The following is a 17179-nucleotide window of genomic DNA, read 5'->3' as shown; positions in this document are numbered from 1 at the left end:
TGTTTACATATAATTTTATTTCTTTCTGGCTGCACTGGGTCTTCTTTGCTGCCTGCAGGCTCTCTCTACTTGTAGCAAGCAGGGCCTGTGCTCTAGTTGGGTGATTGGGCTTCCCACTTTGGCGGCTTCTCTTGCTGTGGAGCGCTGGGCTCTAGGATGCCTGGGCTCAGTATTGGCGGTGTACAGACTTAATTTCTCTGTGGCATGTGGGATCTTCTGGGGACCAGAGATTGAACCGGTGTCCCCTGCTCTGCAAGGTAGATTCTTAACCAATGGACCACCAGGGAAGCCCCTGTACTTGAGGCTTTCATTGGAGCTACCTAAAACATAATAAAAGTGATCTCAGCAAAAGGGGGAAGGAGCACACGGCCTGCCTTCCACCAAAAAGAGCCTGCTGGGTTTGCACAGACCCCTTTCCATTTCTGAACCACACTTGCCATTTACTCACTCCCTCTTTCTCCACCTAAAAACCACACATCTCTTAAATTCTCCAAGCAATCTTCCTGGTGGCTTTCTTCCATGGAAGTAGAATTTTTAGGCGAAAGATTCTGTGCAATCTTTCTATGTGAATATCAGAAGAAGGTGAACATTTTGTTTGAGGTTATGGTTCTGGAAATTCAGAATTAAATATGTTTCAGCTCACATTGGCCAAACGTGCTGTACCTGGCCTCAGACTCCTGTATTTTAGTTGGCTCACTGGTGTCATTAAGGTCCTTGGATCCCTCTGGCCCCTCAACCACTGCATTCCACCTCCTACAGCATGGCAAAAAAAGAAAAAAAAGGCTCTCTGGTACCATTAAGATTCCTGTTGATTATAGATCCTGTGATCTTGCTGGTACCTTGACTTACTGCAGCTTCCTAAGTCCTTACCTAGGATTTGTTGGCATAAGGTTCAACCAGGAAAAGCAGAAAACAAAACCTGTTTTAATGTGTCTCTTGATATTTGGTCTTGTTTTTAGATTTGCAAGAGCAAAACAGAGAAAATGAAGCAAAGGATACTTTCAAACATATATGGCTAACTGATTTAGAATTACTGATTCAAAGAGTGTCTGTAAAAATAAAATGTGACTTCCACTTCCAGCTTTAAGAGGAACAGTGTCTGAACTTCCTCACCTGGCACTGGTAATTAGAAAGCTGAACAAAATACTTGAAACAACTGTTTTCAGATCCTGGACAGCAGGCCATGCAGGACTAAGTTCCTAGAGTGAAGATGGATACACAAATCCATCTGATGACTCCCTGCTGTCTGCCTTCAAGCAGTTTCCATGCTGTAGGTACAGGGAGGGGAACCCAGATGCAGCCCAGCAAAGTCCTGATCTGAGAACACAGGTGAGCCAGGGAGGTGCAGAAGGTGATATGTGTGGGGCAGGGCATCGATAAGAGAGAGCTACTCAGACAGAAAGAATTATTCCAAGTGCCTAATGAGCCTTCTGAGTCTCTGTCATTGGATCACACACAGGTGAAATTCCACAAGGCTGGGCAGGAACAACTTTTGAGGAAAGAATGATTACTGGAGACCTATGCATTGAATGGGACCAGATGCCATGATCTTAGTTTTCTGAATGTTGAGCTTTAAGCCAACTTTTCCCCTCTCCTCTTTCACTTTCATCAAGAGGCTCTTTAGTTCCTCTTCACTTTCTGCCATAAGGGTGGTGTCATCTGCATATCCGAGGTTATTGATATTTCTCGTGGCAATCTTGATTCCAGCTTGTGCTTCTTCCAGCCCAGCATTTCTCATGATGTACTCTGCATCGAAGTTAAATAAGCAGGGTGACAATATACAGCCTTGATGTACTCCTTTTCCTATTTGCAACCAGTCTGTTGTTCCATGTCCAGTTCTAACTGTTGCTTCCTACAGGTTTCTCAAGAGGCAGGTCAGGTGGTCTGGTATTCCCATGTCTTTCAGAATTTTCCACAGTTTGTTGTGATCCACACAGTCAAAGGCTTTGGCATAGTCATTAAAGCAGAAATAGATGTTTTTCTGGAGCTCTTGCTTTTTTGATGATCCAGTGGATGTTGGCAATTTGATATCTGGTTCCTCTGCCTTTTCTAAAATCACAGTGAACATCTGGAATTTCATGGTTCACATATTGCTGAAGCGTGGCTTGGAGAATTTTGAACAGTACTTTACTAGCGTGTGAGATGAGTGCAATTGTGTGGTAGTTTGAGCATTCTTTGGCATTGCCTTTCTTTGGGATTGGAATGAAAACTGACCTTTTCCAGTCCTGTGGCCACTGCTGAGTTTTCCAAATGTGCTGGCATATTGAGTGCAGCGCTTTCACAGAATCATCTTTTAGGATTTGAAATAACTCAACAAATAGATGGGGAAACAGTGGAAACAGTTGCTGACGTTATTTGGGGGGGGCTCCCAAATCACCACAGATGGTGATTGCATCCATGAAATTAAAAGATGCTTTCTCCTTGGGAGGAAAGTTATGACCAACCTTGACAGCATATTAAAAAGCAGAGACAGTACTTTGCCAACAAAAGTCCGTCTAGTCAAAGCTATGGTTTTTCCAGTAGTCATTATAGATGTGAGAGTTGGACTATGAAGAATATATTTGAACCAGTTCTAATGAGGTGGATGAAACTGGAGCCTATTATACAGAGTGAAGTAAGCCAGAAAGAAAAACACCAATACAGTATACTAATGCATATATATGGAATTTAGAAAGATGGTAACAATAACCCTGTATACGAGACACCAAGAGAGACACTGATGTATAGAACAGTCTTTTGGACTCTGTGGGAGAGGGAGAGGGTGTGTTGATTTGGGAGAATGGCATTGAAACATGTAAAATATCATATATGAAATGAGTCGCCAGTCCAGGTTCGATGCACGATACTGGATGCTTGGGGCTGGTGCACTGGGATGACCCAGAGGAATGGTATGGGGAGGGAGGAGGAAGGAGGGTTCAGGATGGGGAACACATGTATACCTGTGGTGGATTCTTTTTGATATATGGCAAAACCAATACAATACTGTAAAGTTAAAAAAATAAAATAAAATATTTTTAAAAAATTAAACTAAATTAAAATAAGAAAATTTAGCAGAGAAGAATTGATGCTTTTGGACTGCGGTGTTGGAGCAGACTCTTGAGAGTCCCTTGGACTGCAAGGAGATCCAACCAGTCCATCCTAAAGGAGATCAGTCCTGGGTGTTCACTGGAAGGACTGATGCTGAAGCTGAAACTCCAATACTTTGGCCACCTGATGTGAAGAGCTGACTCATTGGAAAAGACTCTGATGCTGGGAGAGATTGGGGGCAGGAGGAGAAGGGGACGATAGAGGATGAGATGGCTGGATGACATCACTGATTCAATGAATATGAGTTTGAGTGAACTCAGGGAGTTGGTGATGGACAGGGAAGCCCGGTGCACTGCGGTTCATGGGGTTGCAAAGAGTTGGACATGACTGAGCAACTGAAATGAACTGAACTGAATGCATTGAATAATGTGCAACATTCATGTGGGGCTGAGAATCCTCACCAGCCAGAGTGCAGAAACCTCCTTGAATATGTGGGACATTCAACTGAGACAGAAAATGCATATATTAGAGCTGAAACTAAAAAAAAGAGAGAGAGAGAGAGAGAGATGAAACTAATCACAAGCCTTAAAATAAAGGGCACATAGAATTGTACTAACAAACCTTAGCAATAATCGTCAAACATGTCTGTTATGAAGGTAATCATTTCCTACCAGGAAAAAACAAAATTAACATTTTTAGAAAACATACAAAGAAAACAAACCAAAAGACATTTCTATCACTCAGGAAACTTCAAGACATTTAGGGGTCCTGTGTAAGACAACAGGTCCAATGTATATTTCATATTATCTCATACCCGCCCACAAAAATGAATATAAACCCCTTTATATACACTGTAAATATATGAGAATATTCAAGACATTGACTACTTTCTGGAAAAATATGAATTCTCAAGACCAATATTTAAAGCAGCTATAACAAAAGAAAAATAAGCAAGGAAGGCTATAAAATAAAATTTTTTCAAGAATTACTTCTGAAAATCATGTGAAGGCTATGCAAGCAAAGAACAACTGACTAGAAAAGTACCACATAATTTTAGAGAATCAAGAATAGACCAACAGAAGGAATCTGTATTTTGTAAACATAATTTAACCCTGATATGAGTCGGACAGGACAGAGTGACTTCACTTTCACTTTTCACTTGTGTGCATTGGGGAAGGAAATGGCAACCCCTCCAGTGTTCTTGCCTGGAGAATCCCAGGGATGGAGGAGCCTGGTGGGCTGCCATCTCTGGGGTCGCACAGAGTCGAAGCAACTTAGCAGCAACAGCAGCATGAGAACTTGACATAAGTGACATAAAACAAAACCACACACCAATTTTACCTACTATTCTTGGTCTCCCAATCCATTAAATGCTGATTAATGACATTTATGAATCATTGCAGAGAAATGCTCCATCTCTAAAAAAACTTAGGTTTACTCACAATTTTTGTTCCTTTAAAGTAAGTCAAGCTGTACAGTCTAAGAAGTGCTTGCTCCAGAAGATGTGGAATATATATACAATGGAAAATTAGTCATAAAATCAGATGAAATAATGCCATTTGCAGCAACATGGATGAACATGGTGATTTCACTTTAAGGGAAGTAAGTCAGACAGAAAGAGACAAGCATCGTATGACATCACACATGTGGAATATTGAAGAATGATACAGATGAACTTATTTACAAAGCAGAGGTTGAGTCACAGACATAGAAAACACGCTTATGGTACCAAAGAGGACACGGGGGTGTGGGGAGAGGCGAGTCAGGAGTTTGGGGTCAGTACGCACGCACTGCTGTATGTACACCAGGTGGCACAAGGAGCTGCTGTGTAGTGAGGGAGCTGTACTCAGTATCTTGTGACGACCTGTAACGGGAAAGAATCCGCAAGAATATATAGTCGCTCGGTCGTGTCCAACTCTTTGGGACCCCAGGGCCTGTAGCCTGCCAAGCTCCTCTCAAAGGAGGGGTCACAAGGAGCTGGACACAACAGAGGGACTAACCACACGAGTCCTACTCTGCTCGTTCTCAGCCAACTTGGAGAAAGACATGACGCCCTAGCAGCGCTGCAGTAGTTTTGCTCTAAGATGCCTGCCCTGTAGGGAACGATTTGAACATATTCTGAACTTCAGTTGTGCTTGCAAGTAATTTTGTCAGGAGAAACAGTTGGTGAAAGAAAGCACAGCTGACCCAGAGGAAGCTAACCAGGCGGGAAACACAAAACACACGCTTAACACACAATAAACATTAGACTGATTGAGGACATTGCAGGAGGTGTCCTAATTCATGCTCCATTTGTCCACACTTCATTGAGTGTGCTCAGTTAAGACACTCTGTGTCTACAGAGTGTGCTGCCATTCTTGGCTAATTTAAAATATAGTGTATTAATAGGAAATTGGAGGCATAATAAGGCAAACAGATCAGGAGACGACTGTCCTCGAAAAGAGAGTTGATGACTTAAGAGTTCCCAAGAGGAGGGACAGGCCACGCCACTGGGCCACACGGGAAAGGACCGGCCTTGTCCGGAGAGGGAGGGAGGGGAATTCAGCACAGGGGCCTTTACTATGACTCCTCAGGAGGAACAGTGAGCTGGGTGCGCAGGCTCAGGACTGGCTGGTGCGCGTGATGTTAGCAGCCATCCTCGGTGTCTGGCTCTGGGTGACAAGGGAAGGGGACAGTGGCCCGGAGCACAGCTTAAATGTCACCTCCTCAGAGACACGTCCCCATGTGCATCTGCGGTGACAGCTTCCCCATGTCTCCTGCCCTTACCACCTCGGTCCTTCACGGCACCAGGGCCGTCCCTTTCAGCGCCCACTGGGGCTCGTCACCCCTCAGTCCTCTGCCCCGGGACTCCCTTCCTCCCCGCCCCCCACTGCCCCGGCACCCCCTTCCCGCTGTGCCGTGTCCTGCCCTTCACTCCATGGAGCTGACTCTTCTACAAGCTGTTCTGTTTATTCCTTGTCTCCCTCCACAGCGTCAGCTCTTTGGGAGCAGCAGGATCGTTTCTTTTTAAAGTGTGGTGGTTTTCTGTCTTGCTCTCCTCTTGAATGTCAAAGACTGTGAAGTGTCCTGGCTGGGTCCCTGCCCCCAGCACAGGCCTGGCACAGAGCACATGTGCTCTCAGCATTTGGGGAAGAACCAGCAGTGGTAAGCCTTGTTGTTGCCCCCGGGGGACTGTGAAAAACAAAACAACAGCCCCAAAGGAGTTGCTTAGTTAGGAACCATGCTAGCAAAATAGACGTAAATGCAGTTTTGGCTCTTCCAGAAATGAAATCTTGAACCAGTAGGCCAGGAATCTTCTGATTATCACTAGTTAAGTCATCTGCCTGAGAAAGCTTTCCAGCCTCTAATGGAAAGTAACCTCGCAGTAACCACTTGGATTCTTTGCCCAGTACAACTTCCTTGTTCCCAATCCCTTATGCCTATAAACGTCTTTTATTTTGTGTAACTCCTCAGAGTTTCTAACTGCTAAGTTGGATGCTGCCTGATTCATTAATCTTTAAATAAAGGCACTAAGATTTTAAAATTGTACTCAGTTGAAATTTATTTTATTTATTTATTTATTATTATTATTATTTATTTATTTAAATTTATTTTAATAGGGCTTATAGCTTGTTTTGGAGAAGGCAATGGCACCCCACTCCAGTACTCTTGCCTGGAAAATCCCATGGATGGAGGAGCCTGGTAGGCTGCGCTCCATGGGGTCGCTAAGAGTGTGACACGACTGAGCGACTTCACTTTGCGTTTTCAAATGGCAACCCACTCCAGTGCTTTTGCCTGGAGAATCCCAGGGATGGGGGAGCCTGGTGGGCTGCCGTCTATAGGGTCTCACAGAGTCGGACACGACTGAAGTGACTTAGCAGCAGCATAGCTTATTTTAAGATTATATTTGGCTTTTAAGAGATTGTTATAGATTCAATCGAGCTTACTGTGAACGATGTCGGATTCAGGATCTCCGAAGAAGATTTAGCTTCAGGACCAGGGACCAGGATTGATCACTCAAGAGCATTTGTGTAGCAGAGTTTTATTACAGTGGAAAAAGGTCAGAGAAAGCTTCTGACATGGACAGAAGAAGGGGGTTGAGAGTGTCCCCCTTGCTAGTGTTAGCAAGGGAGGTATATACTTTTTAAACTAGTTACTACAATAAATCAAAAGAATGTCTCAAGTTTGTGAAAGTTTTACCAGACCCACTCCCACAATTAACATTTTAGGATAACAGGATTAGAATTTAACAGAAAGATCCTACCAGACCCATTCCCATAATATACATTCTAAGACATCAGGATTAATCAGAAGGTTTTCAGGAAGGAGAAACTGTCCTCAAGCAGGATACATTGTTGTTATATGATCCCTAGTACAGAGTTTAAGTGGCTCAGATGGTAAAGCATCTCCCTACAATGTGGAAGACCCGGGCTGGATCCCTGGCTTGGGAAGATCCCCTGGAGAAGGAAATGGCAATCCACTCCAGTACTCTTGCCTGGAAAATCCCATGGACAGAGTAGCCTGGTAGGCTACAGTCCATGGGGTTGCAAAGAGTCAGGCGTGACTGAACAACTTCACTTTCTTTCACAGAGTTTAAACTGAGTTGTGTAACCATCAGTTACAGGCCGAAAGAAAGAAAGAAAGAAAGAAAACATTTTAAGTGACTAAGACTAAGGAATGTAGAAGAAAAAAAGATGTTTGTCCTTTCCTCCTCCTTGAGAACTCCAGACCCCTCTCTCCTCAGCCTCCCCTGGACTTCTTATCAACCTGCCTAGGAATTGACTCTCTCATTTTGAGCACCTCTTCAGCCTGTGAACTCCATGAGAACATCAGTCCAGAAAGAGAAAAGACCTTGAGTAAATGTCATGATGACAGAATAACTGTACAGATAAATGACTACACAGAGTCCATGTGAAGGTTGCATTCACTGAAGATCAGCTTTTTCTTCCTACTCCCTCCCTCTTTCCAGAACAGAAGTTCAAGGGACCTTATATCGCCCTCACCTCATAAGGAACCCCAGTGGTCTGGGTGATTTTTATCTTTTCTTTATTTTTACACTGGAAGACATTTCATGACTGTACCCCTCAAAACTGAGAAAATTACTACTTGAGGGGCAGGGACCCTCCACATTGTCTGAGTCAAAACAGAACACTGCATGAACACAGGATATTAAGGAGATGGCTGGGCCCCTGGGCAGCTGGAAGGAAGAAGACAAAGGCCCAGGGGTGTTGTTTCCACCTCGATCCTCCCAACATGACACACTTGTCCCTCTTTTTACTTAATCAATCTGATCCTGATTATCTGGAGATAATCCTGCTGGCAGATGGTGTGGTCTTAGGTCACAGCATTAAAGGCCACCAGACCTCAGTTCTGAGCTGTTTGCAAGACCTAGGACAAGTCTTCAGCGTCTTAGATCTGCTGTTTTTAACCCTAAGCATTGATAGCGGTATACCTATGTGAGGATCCAGAGGTTGAAGCATAGGTACTTGGGATTGGTCACTGGGAAAGGCTGCAACCCTGTGAAGGCTGACCCTAGAATCCCAGCCTGGAACATGAGTGGTACGTGGAATATCTGGATGAAGCAGTGAAGATGTCAGCGAGAGACACTCAGTTGGTGCCAGAACAGCATTGAATTAGAGCACTGGGCTTTTCTCTACTCACTTCCAGAGGGTCAGGCCCTATTGCCACTGGCCACATACCCTGAGTGCTAACCATCTCCTGGGAACTCCAAGTCACAGCCTGATGGCTGGGCCTCCACAGGGCTGAAGGACGTGTCAGGAGCGGTTTGCCCACAGATGCTGGGCAGCCCAGGGCTCTGACAGGGGCTGGTGAGGCTAGCATGGCAGGCCCCACAGCCCAGGGTATTGGTGTGCCTGGTCGGGGCTGCCATCATCTAGGGCCATGCCACCATGAAGGCACCTGGTAATTTCTGAGCTCAGAAGCTAAAGCAAGGTTGAGCCTGATTAGTACTTGGTTGCAAGACCACCTGGAAAGACCAGGTGCTGTGGGCTTTCCCGCTTGTCTCTCCTTTCCTCTCTCTTTCCCTTGGCCACTGCCCCCTCCCCTGGCACAGATGGGCTCTCCTTTGGCCATTGGGAGGTGCACCTATTGTTGAGCCTTGGCCCGGGTGTGTGCTGTGGGGGGTTTTGACAATGGGCAGCACAGTTGGGCTGGCATCCTCTCTGCTTGCTGGCTGCTCTGGGTTGGTGGGCAGGTTGAGTGCCTACAGGAAGGCAGTACTTTATGCCATGGAACTGTGTGCATAAAATGGTTCTAATGGTGACATTGGACCTCTGTGCATTTTCCACATTAAAAAAACTGTAGCATGTCTGTGTGTGTGTGTGTGTGTCCGTGTGTGTATGTGTTAAAGACTTAGGAAAATTCTGAAGCCAAACAAAAAATTTGATCCATGATAAAATATGAATAAGCTTCAAAAACATGACACTGTGTAAGAAACTGGACCTAAATGGCCACAGTTCTACAAACCCATGTGCTTGAAATACACAGAATAGGCAATTCCATGAGGATGAAAGAGTGAGGAATGTGGAATTTAAAGTGACTGATTAAGGAACGCTAGGTGTCTTTGTAGGGAGATAAAATATAAACTATTCTGGATCAGATCGTGATGATGGCTGCACAATATAGAGATGGGCAATCACTAAAATACAGTGCTCAAAGGGGAAGTTTTTGGCATATGATATATATCTCAACTTAAAATGATTAATTTGAATTTTATTTCAAAAATAACAAAACCCACATATTTCCTCAGTGCTTTATTTGGTTCTGACTCTAAGCTCTGTAGACATAAACAAAGGTGCCTGTGTCTGTGTGTGCATGCTCAGTCATATTTGACTCGTTGTGACCCCACGGACTGTAGATGGCCAGGCTCCTCTGTTCATGGAATTTTCCAGTCAAGAATACTGGAGTGGGTGGCCATTTCCTATCCCAGGAATTTGTCTCCAGAACAAGGAGTCAGCCACCACCACTCACTCGCCTAGGCTGAGACTCAGGGCACACGTAGGAGTGGGGACGCATTCTGGTGGGAAAGAGGGAAAGCTTGTCCTGCTCAGAGCATGTAATATGGGGTAGCCGGAGGCAGGCTGGCAGGAAGAGGGCCGTCCCAGTTGACTGCTTATACGACAGATTTGGCTTCCCCCATTTGGTACTAAATAGAAAGCAAGAAAAATAAGGAAGGTGGCAGTCACTGACCACGCACTGAATCCTGGAGCCCATTGCAGCAGGGGCTGGGGTCTGGTTTTCCAGGTCGGCTGCTGCAGGGCAGGGCCTTGTGGCTGGAAGGAGAGGTTCCCTGACTTCCCCGTGTGTCAAGAAAGTTCTTCATTTCAACATCCTTCTCTGGTCGTCTTCAATTGGATACTCTGTGGATAAACTTGAAACAGTGTTTCTTAAATTAACTGCAAACAAAGGTAATAATTACATTATTGTTGAGTAACAATGATAATGGTGATTTTCATTATAATTAATTTCAAGATTTCTCATTGAATACTTACATTACAGTACATATACTAACAAAAATCCCCAACAACTTGTCGGGCCATCTGGTCGACCTCGCCACAGCAGCCACCAATCTGTCGGCTTTGTGATCCTCACACAGATGTATCTGTGTCTCACACCCGCGAAACACAGCGCCTCCAAACGGACACCATCCTTTCCACTTCTGAGCCCGAGGAGAATAGAAGGGACGCCTGGCGCCCCCTCGAATAGATGCAGCCCGACCCGCGGGAAACCAGTCTGCTGAGTCCTGAGCACGTCACCTGGAACCGAGGCCGCCTGGGAGCAGCCTCAGCGCCATGAAGGCAGAGGAACGACCGTTCCCCCAAGGTGGCAAGGAAGCGCTTCCGGGCGCCCTTTGGGGAGGGGGACGGGCGGCCCGTGGTCCCTTGCGGTGCCTCCTGTTCTGGACCCCAGGGCCGGCCCTCTCCGGGGAGAGGACACACGTTTGTGAATCGGGACTATCGGGGTCCATGGGGGAGGCTGGGAAGACTGGACATGTCTGCTTGCATCCGTGTGGTCCGCACCTCCGGGCGAGTGGGAAACATCGAGAAGGTGTAACCCCGCGGACGCCGGCTCGTGACCTTTCCTGCTCGCGCTAAGCTGCCCCGGCGGTGCCCGCGGGCTGAAGGGGCCCCGCGGCGCGCTGGTCCACCCGGCCGGGCAGCTACAACGACCGCCGCCGTCCGCCCAGGCCGCGGACCCGCAGCCCGAATCTCAGGCGACAGCAGGCTCCTCCCGGGTCTCATGGCACCGGTAACGTTGCCGCTGTCACCCCCGGTCTCTGGAGCTCTGCCCCGGGCACGGAGGCCGAACCGCAGCCTTCGCGGGAGTCGCCAGCGTTCCCCAGGAAGGACCGGCTCACGGCGGCCGCTGGGTGGCTCCCGAGGAGCGGCGCACACGGCCCCGGGCGGACCCCTACCTCCGGGCCGCCCTGATGCCCCGCTTGTCCCGGGCGTCCGCCTGGGAGCCGGCTCCCGGCCCGGCAGGGCGCGGAGACCCAGACACCAGACGGGAGGGCGGGAGCTGGGAAGACTCCCCGGGCAGCTGCGGGAGAAGGCGCGCTCCTCAGCGATTCCCGAGGGTCGGACCCAGGTGGCCCAGAGGGCAGGTCCCTGCTCCCGGACGGACTTAGGAATTTAGTGAGACTTGGACTGTGTGGACTGTAAACTGAAACCATGAAAGGATTGGGTAAAAACATGTATGAATGATTTTTATTCTGTGCAATAAAAAGAGTGGAATCTTGATACAACATTAAAAAAAAAAAAAAAGTCCAGAAGCCATCAAACAAATGTATGATAAACAGCCATAAATCCACCTTTTCATATTCCACACGGAAGGTCCAATGATAACAACTCAGCGTGGGAGGAACATTTGTGCAAATACTTGTGTAATAAGATTATTGATATTAGTATCACTCAGTATAAAAACAGAACATTCAGGAAACAGCCATTAAGAGGGATCTGGGAAGGAAATTTGTATCGGTACTGACTTGAAAAGATCTGTATGATGAATTGTTGGATAAAAATAGCCAAGTCATAGGATTTCCACTGGTGCTAAAAGAAAAAATATAAACATTTGTACATTTATCTTTTAAATGAACTAAGATGGAACAGCAAATGAATTAGAACAGCTAAAGAAGTTTTATAAAAAGAATACAATACTTCCCATAGCTTGGCACCTGGTGCCAGAAAGAAGTGTCTTCAGAAACCAAGACGAGCCACACCGCCTGCTCTTCTGCCCCCTCCTCCTGTAACCTCCAGGCAGGCAGCTGGCATGCTAGCCCCTTAAAGTCACTGCTCCACTCAGACAGACGCAGATCCAAGGAGGGGTTGGTATAACCTTGGCTTTGCAGACTTGGGCTCCTCAGCCTCTTGCCTCATCCTGGGAGCCCCCAGCCAGTCAGTCATCACCCCAGTCTTCCCCACCAGAGGCTACTGGCCCCACTCTGCAGGGGGCAGCCCTTGTTTCTATGAGCTCTGAGCTGTTTTCCCAAAGGAAAGATTTTCCCTTTGCACAGCAGGTTTTTGCACCTGGACCCATCGCACACTTTGTCCTCACATCTGGCCCCAATTATCCCCATGAGGGTAGAAGAAGGCCATTCCCTTTACATAGGAGGTGTGAGTCAATGGGATGCCTGAGCTTTCACAGCTGGACCTTTCATACTCATTTGGTATGCACTGAGCTCCTGAAGACACAAGACAGAGACAGGGTTAGGCCTCTTAGCATGGTGTGGTCATTGCTCTCATGAAATATCCAGGGTCTCTAAGCACCACCAGGGTGGCAAGAATAAAGAAGCATGCAATCATTCAAGCCACACACACAGATACACTCACACACACACACACACGCACACACACACAGGAGAGGCTATAGAATAGACCTGATCCAAAGGGAAAATGCAACTCTGGAATCAACCATTTCAATGTGTCTTGCAGAAGGAAGATCGCCTAAATGAATTGATTCTTTAACAAATTTTCAATTATCAATAAATACTTGCTGTCCTTGTGTTTATTCTGAGATTACTGAGAGTAACATGACCAGTTTTACATTGCTTAAAAAAATTTTATTTCATGGGGCAAAATTTAATTAAATTTTACCTTTCTTTAAGCAAAATTCCAGCATAGAGTATTTAAAATACTACTTTCCTGGGTGGAGTTGTGAGTGAGGACACTACTTTTGTTATGTCCGAGCGGGGGACGGCCAATGGTATAAGATGGACGATGCCAAGGTGACCGCCTGTGACGAGACCGCTGCCCTGAGCCAGAGCGCCTACGTCCTGTTCTACGCCCGGGAGGGTGCGTGGGAAGGGGGCGCTGGGCGAGGGGCAGTGGCCCCCGTCGGGGCTAACCCCACAGACCCCGGGCAGCCTGCAGGAGACGCCGGCGGCAGAGCTCCTGGGTCGGAGGAGTCCCCGGGGGACACAGAGGTCGAAGGGATGAGCTTAGAGCAGTGGAGACGCCTGCAAGAACACAACCCACCAAGCCGGCCTTGGAGCTGCGGAAGGTCCAGTCTGCCCTGCCTGCCGGCGCTGTTGTGATTCACCAGTCCAAACACGGAGGAGGGAGAAACCGCACGCCGCCCCAACAGGAGCACGAGCGGCTGGACCGCCCCAGCACGGACACCCAGCCTCCGGGGCCAAAGAACGTCGGCAACGGCCCTTGTGCCAGCAAGAGGGCCAGAGCAACCAAAGGGAAGAACAAGAAGCCGCGGCCATCTCTGGGGCTGTGGCGGTAGGTCGGCTCTGACACACATGCGTGCAGATGCCCAGGCACACGCTGTGTGCGGCACGCCCTGTGTGATGCACCCAGAGTTCGGACGAGGAGCGAGTTCCTCTCGGCCGTGTGCATGATGCAGCCTCCTGGGAAAAGGCAGGGCCTGGAGTGTGCCCGGGGTCTCGGTGTTCACTTGGAACGGGCTCGTGCCTGAGCGGCTGAGCTCTCCAGGGCTGGCTCTGCTGGGAAGTCGCTGGAGAGGATGGGGTGCATGAGCGGGTCTGGGCACAGTCCGAGGGCCTCCCACTTCTGCGAGGATGGGAGAGTCCTCTCGGGATGTGACTTTGGGTGTGGGTTTGCCTTTCTTTCCCCGTCTCCATTCCCTGGCCACACCGCTGGCCTCGGGTGAGAGACGCGGCCTGGAGACGCCTCACAGAACGCCCCCAGCCAGCTGAGCAAGGAGACCATCTCCGGAGCCCTTCACGGGGCAGGGAAGAGCAGGTGCAGGTCCATGAACCATCTCCTTCCGGCCGGTCAGGCTCTCAAAAATGCCCCAAACATCGAGCAGCGTCCGGGGAGAAGATGGGCAAGCAGTCTTTATGGGTGGCTGTCCTTAGGGGCCTCGTGCTACTTGGCAGAGGGTCCGGCAGGAATGAGGCGGGGATGCGTGCATCCCCGGCAGCACGCTCGTCCGCAAAGATCCTTGGGTCTCCATGTCCGGTGCAAGGAGTGTCCTATGGAAGCTCCAAGTGCCAAACAGGAGTAGCGATCCACAAGGCCAGGAGCACTACCGCCAGCGCCACCAGCACCGACACGAAGGCCAAGGGGAGAAAGGCAAGCCAACCAGTTCCAAAGAAACTTTCCACCAGCATCGCACTGGTGCCTAAGTGGAGATATGTTGCACAACGTTCATTTCTGAAAGCAAAGGTCCTCCCCGCACTGAGGAAAAACCGAAGCCTACCCTCCAGTGTGATAGCAAGACAACTGGATTTCCGACTCTGCCCGTCCTGTCTGGCAGTCTCATCCAGCTGGGCCCCGGACAAATGCCTCTGGACGCCAGACGCCAGGAGATGCGGCCGGCCTCCAAAGTGCCTGGGGCGGTGGAGAAGCTGTCCTCCCCTAGCTGCTTTCTCGACTGCCTCATGAGCCCGTGACCCGCTGGAGGGGCAGCTGAGACCCCTTATCGACCACCTCTTGCGCTTTCTCTCTTTTTCTTGGCTGAGGGCCTCCATCCCCAAACCCTCCATTAAAGGGCAAACCGGGAATTTGCGATTTAACATCTCAGACCTCGAGGGACAACTCTGGCTCCTGACTGCGCTAGTTGGCGTGGCAAGGAACAGAGAACGTTCCAATGGCTTGTTGCTCCTGCATGGTTACCTACACCGCACCATGCCCTCCACACGTAGAGAGGAAAACGAATGATGAGCAGTATCTTCCCCCAAGAACACAAACAAGAGTGCCCTGCACAAGGAAGTGGAGCCAGTCACAGCCCACCCTCATCGTCACCACCCATCTTCCTCCACCCCATCGTCTCAAATGGACTTACTGCTTGCCCCATCCACACCCTCTGAAGAAGAAGTAGGAGAAAAAGGAGAAGAATGTGGATTGGAGCGGCGTGGCAGAGGGAATGGGAAGGTGGCCTTATGCTGGGGGAAATCCATACAAAAGAGAAAAATACTGGCTGATCTCGCTTCTCCGTGCCATGGGAAGGAGGCAAGAGGACAGCAAGGGTGTGAGCACTTGGATCATAAAGCACAAAGCGGTAGGGTCCTGGGATGGGATGGGGGAGCGGGAGGTGGGAGGGGTGCAATAGGTTAAGGAAGAAAGCGGGGTCAGGGCCCTTCTTTCCTAGTAAGGATCAACGGAATCAACACTTCAGCTATGGTAAACCCGTGGACGGTCAAAACCCCCATAGTCCTGGAAGGCAAGCGTAATGTCCAGGACGGGAGAGCAAACGAACACACATGTCACACACCAAGAAGGAAAGCAACAGTCATCCTCCTCCAGGAGGGAAACCTTTTTTATACCTTGAGTTATAGCACGTTTTGAGACCTGGAATTGGAAAGATGACTGTATGAGTCAACTAGTGTACATAAAATAGAGAAGCAGAATAAAAGCAACAAAAAATAACAAAATGGACACAAAATAAAAAAATATTAAAAAAGAAATGAAAAAGAAAAAAAAAAAAAACACCCTCAAAAACCCAAAACCAACCAACGGGGGGGGGGGGGGGGGGGTGGTGGTGATGGAAGAAGGAAAAGGAAGAAAAAAAGGCAACGGAGAGAGAGAAGGAGCTTAAGAAATGAAACCAAAGTTGCAGGAAGCCTATGCCTTTCTAAATGAGCTGGATTGGGTCTTGACCTATGGCCCTGAAGGGAGCAAAGCATATGTGCCTCTCTGCCGGTATCTTTTGGTGCTAGGACCCTGAACGGTAGAAGAGTGGCCAGCGAGAAAGCATAGAAATTGGGGAGGACCTCACTGGAGCGCAACGTTGAGGCAAGGGTTGATTGTTGTCTGCGGAGGGGTTGTCCTCAGGCAGGGGTCTGGGGTGGGGAGACCCCTAAAGGGGAGAGGGTAGGTGGGCAGACCTATGTTTCCACAAGTGTGTTAGGATGTGAATGGTGAGCCCACGGAAGTCCTGTCCAGCCGGCATTTGTGTGCTGAACTTGGAAGCCCCGCAGTGACTGTCCAGCGGGCAAGGCTGGAAGGCCCAATGCCCCCGAATCATTTGCATCCTGAGCCCTTTGGTCCAGGGGCTCAGGTCGGAAGTGCGTGTGGGGCCCGGTCAAGGGGAATTCCCCGAGAAAAGTGTGGGTGGTTGGATGGCGGGAGTGGGAGTGGCCACGCCCTCGCCGCCTCAGCCAATGAGGAGCTTGCACGTACAGGGGTGGGGCTGTGGGGAAGCCCCAAAGGCCCGAGGGGGCGGGGCCCAGGCCCTTTTTTGAGCCCTATGGTCTGAGGGAAGGAGGCGTCGGCGTGCAGCTGCAGGTAGGAGATGGAAACCCTCGTGGGCCTTGTGTGCAGAGCCCCGGTGGCTGCTTCTGAGCACGGGGGAGATGTGTGTCCGTCTCCCTTCGATGTCTTCCCCGGAGGGCAAGGTTGTGGGCCCAGCGCGGCTGGTGCGGATGCCCTTCGGGAACCCTCTGTCCCTGAGAGGCCGTCGCCGGCGCCTGGGCGTCCCCAGCAGGGTGACTTGGCTCCTGGGTCAGCAGGGCTGAGGCCTGGCCAGAAAGGCGCCCTGAGTTGGAAGGGGCCGTGGGGGGTGGGGGCTGGGCTTCAGAATCTGGGGAACACCTGCTACGTGAACGCGGCGCTGCAGTGTCTGAGCCACACGCTGCCCCTGGCCAGCTGGATGGTGTCCCAGGAGCAAGCCACCCTCTGTCTGGCCCACAGCGCCTGCACGCTCTGTGCCATGTGAGCTCATGTGACCTGAGCCCTCCTTCACG

The 17179-nt window shown here is 49.2% G+C and overlaps 1 long non-coding RNA gene across 1 annotated transcript in view; it reads right to left on the bottom strand.

The window, feature by feature from the left end:
• Positions 1-10214: 10214 nt before the first annotated feature.
• Positions 10215-17179, bottom strand: part of LOC129648518 (uncharacterized) — a 29419-nt gene continuing 22454 nt past the window's right edge. Inside the window, exon 3 of the long non-coding RNA XR_008712761.1 lies at positions 10215-10421. This is a non-coding gene — a long non-coding RNA (uncharacterized LOC129648518). The remainder of the gene's footprint in view (positions 10422-17179) is intronic.

This window comes from Bubalus kerabau, chromosome 4 (genome assembly GCF_029407905.1).
Source record: "Bubalus kerabau isolate K-KA32 ecotype Philippines breed swamp buffalo chromosome 4, PCC_UOA_SB_1v2, whole genome shotgun sequence".
Classification (NCBI taxonomy): Eukaryota; Metazoa; Chordata; class Mammalia; order Artiodactyla; family Bovidae; genus Bubalus; species Bubalus kerabau.
The sequence above is the reverse complement of the archived record's forward strand: the minus strand, read 5'-3'. Positions and strand labels throughout refer to the sequence as shown.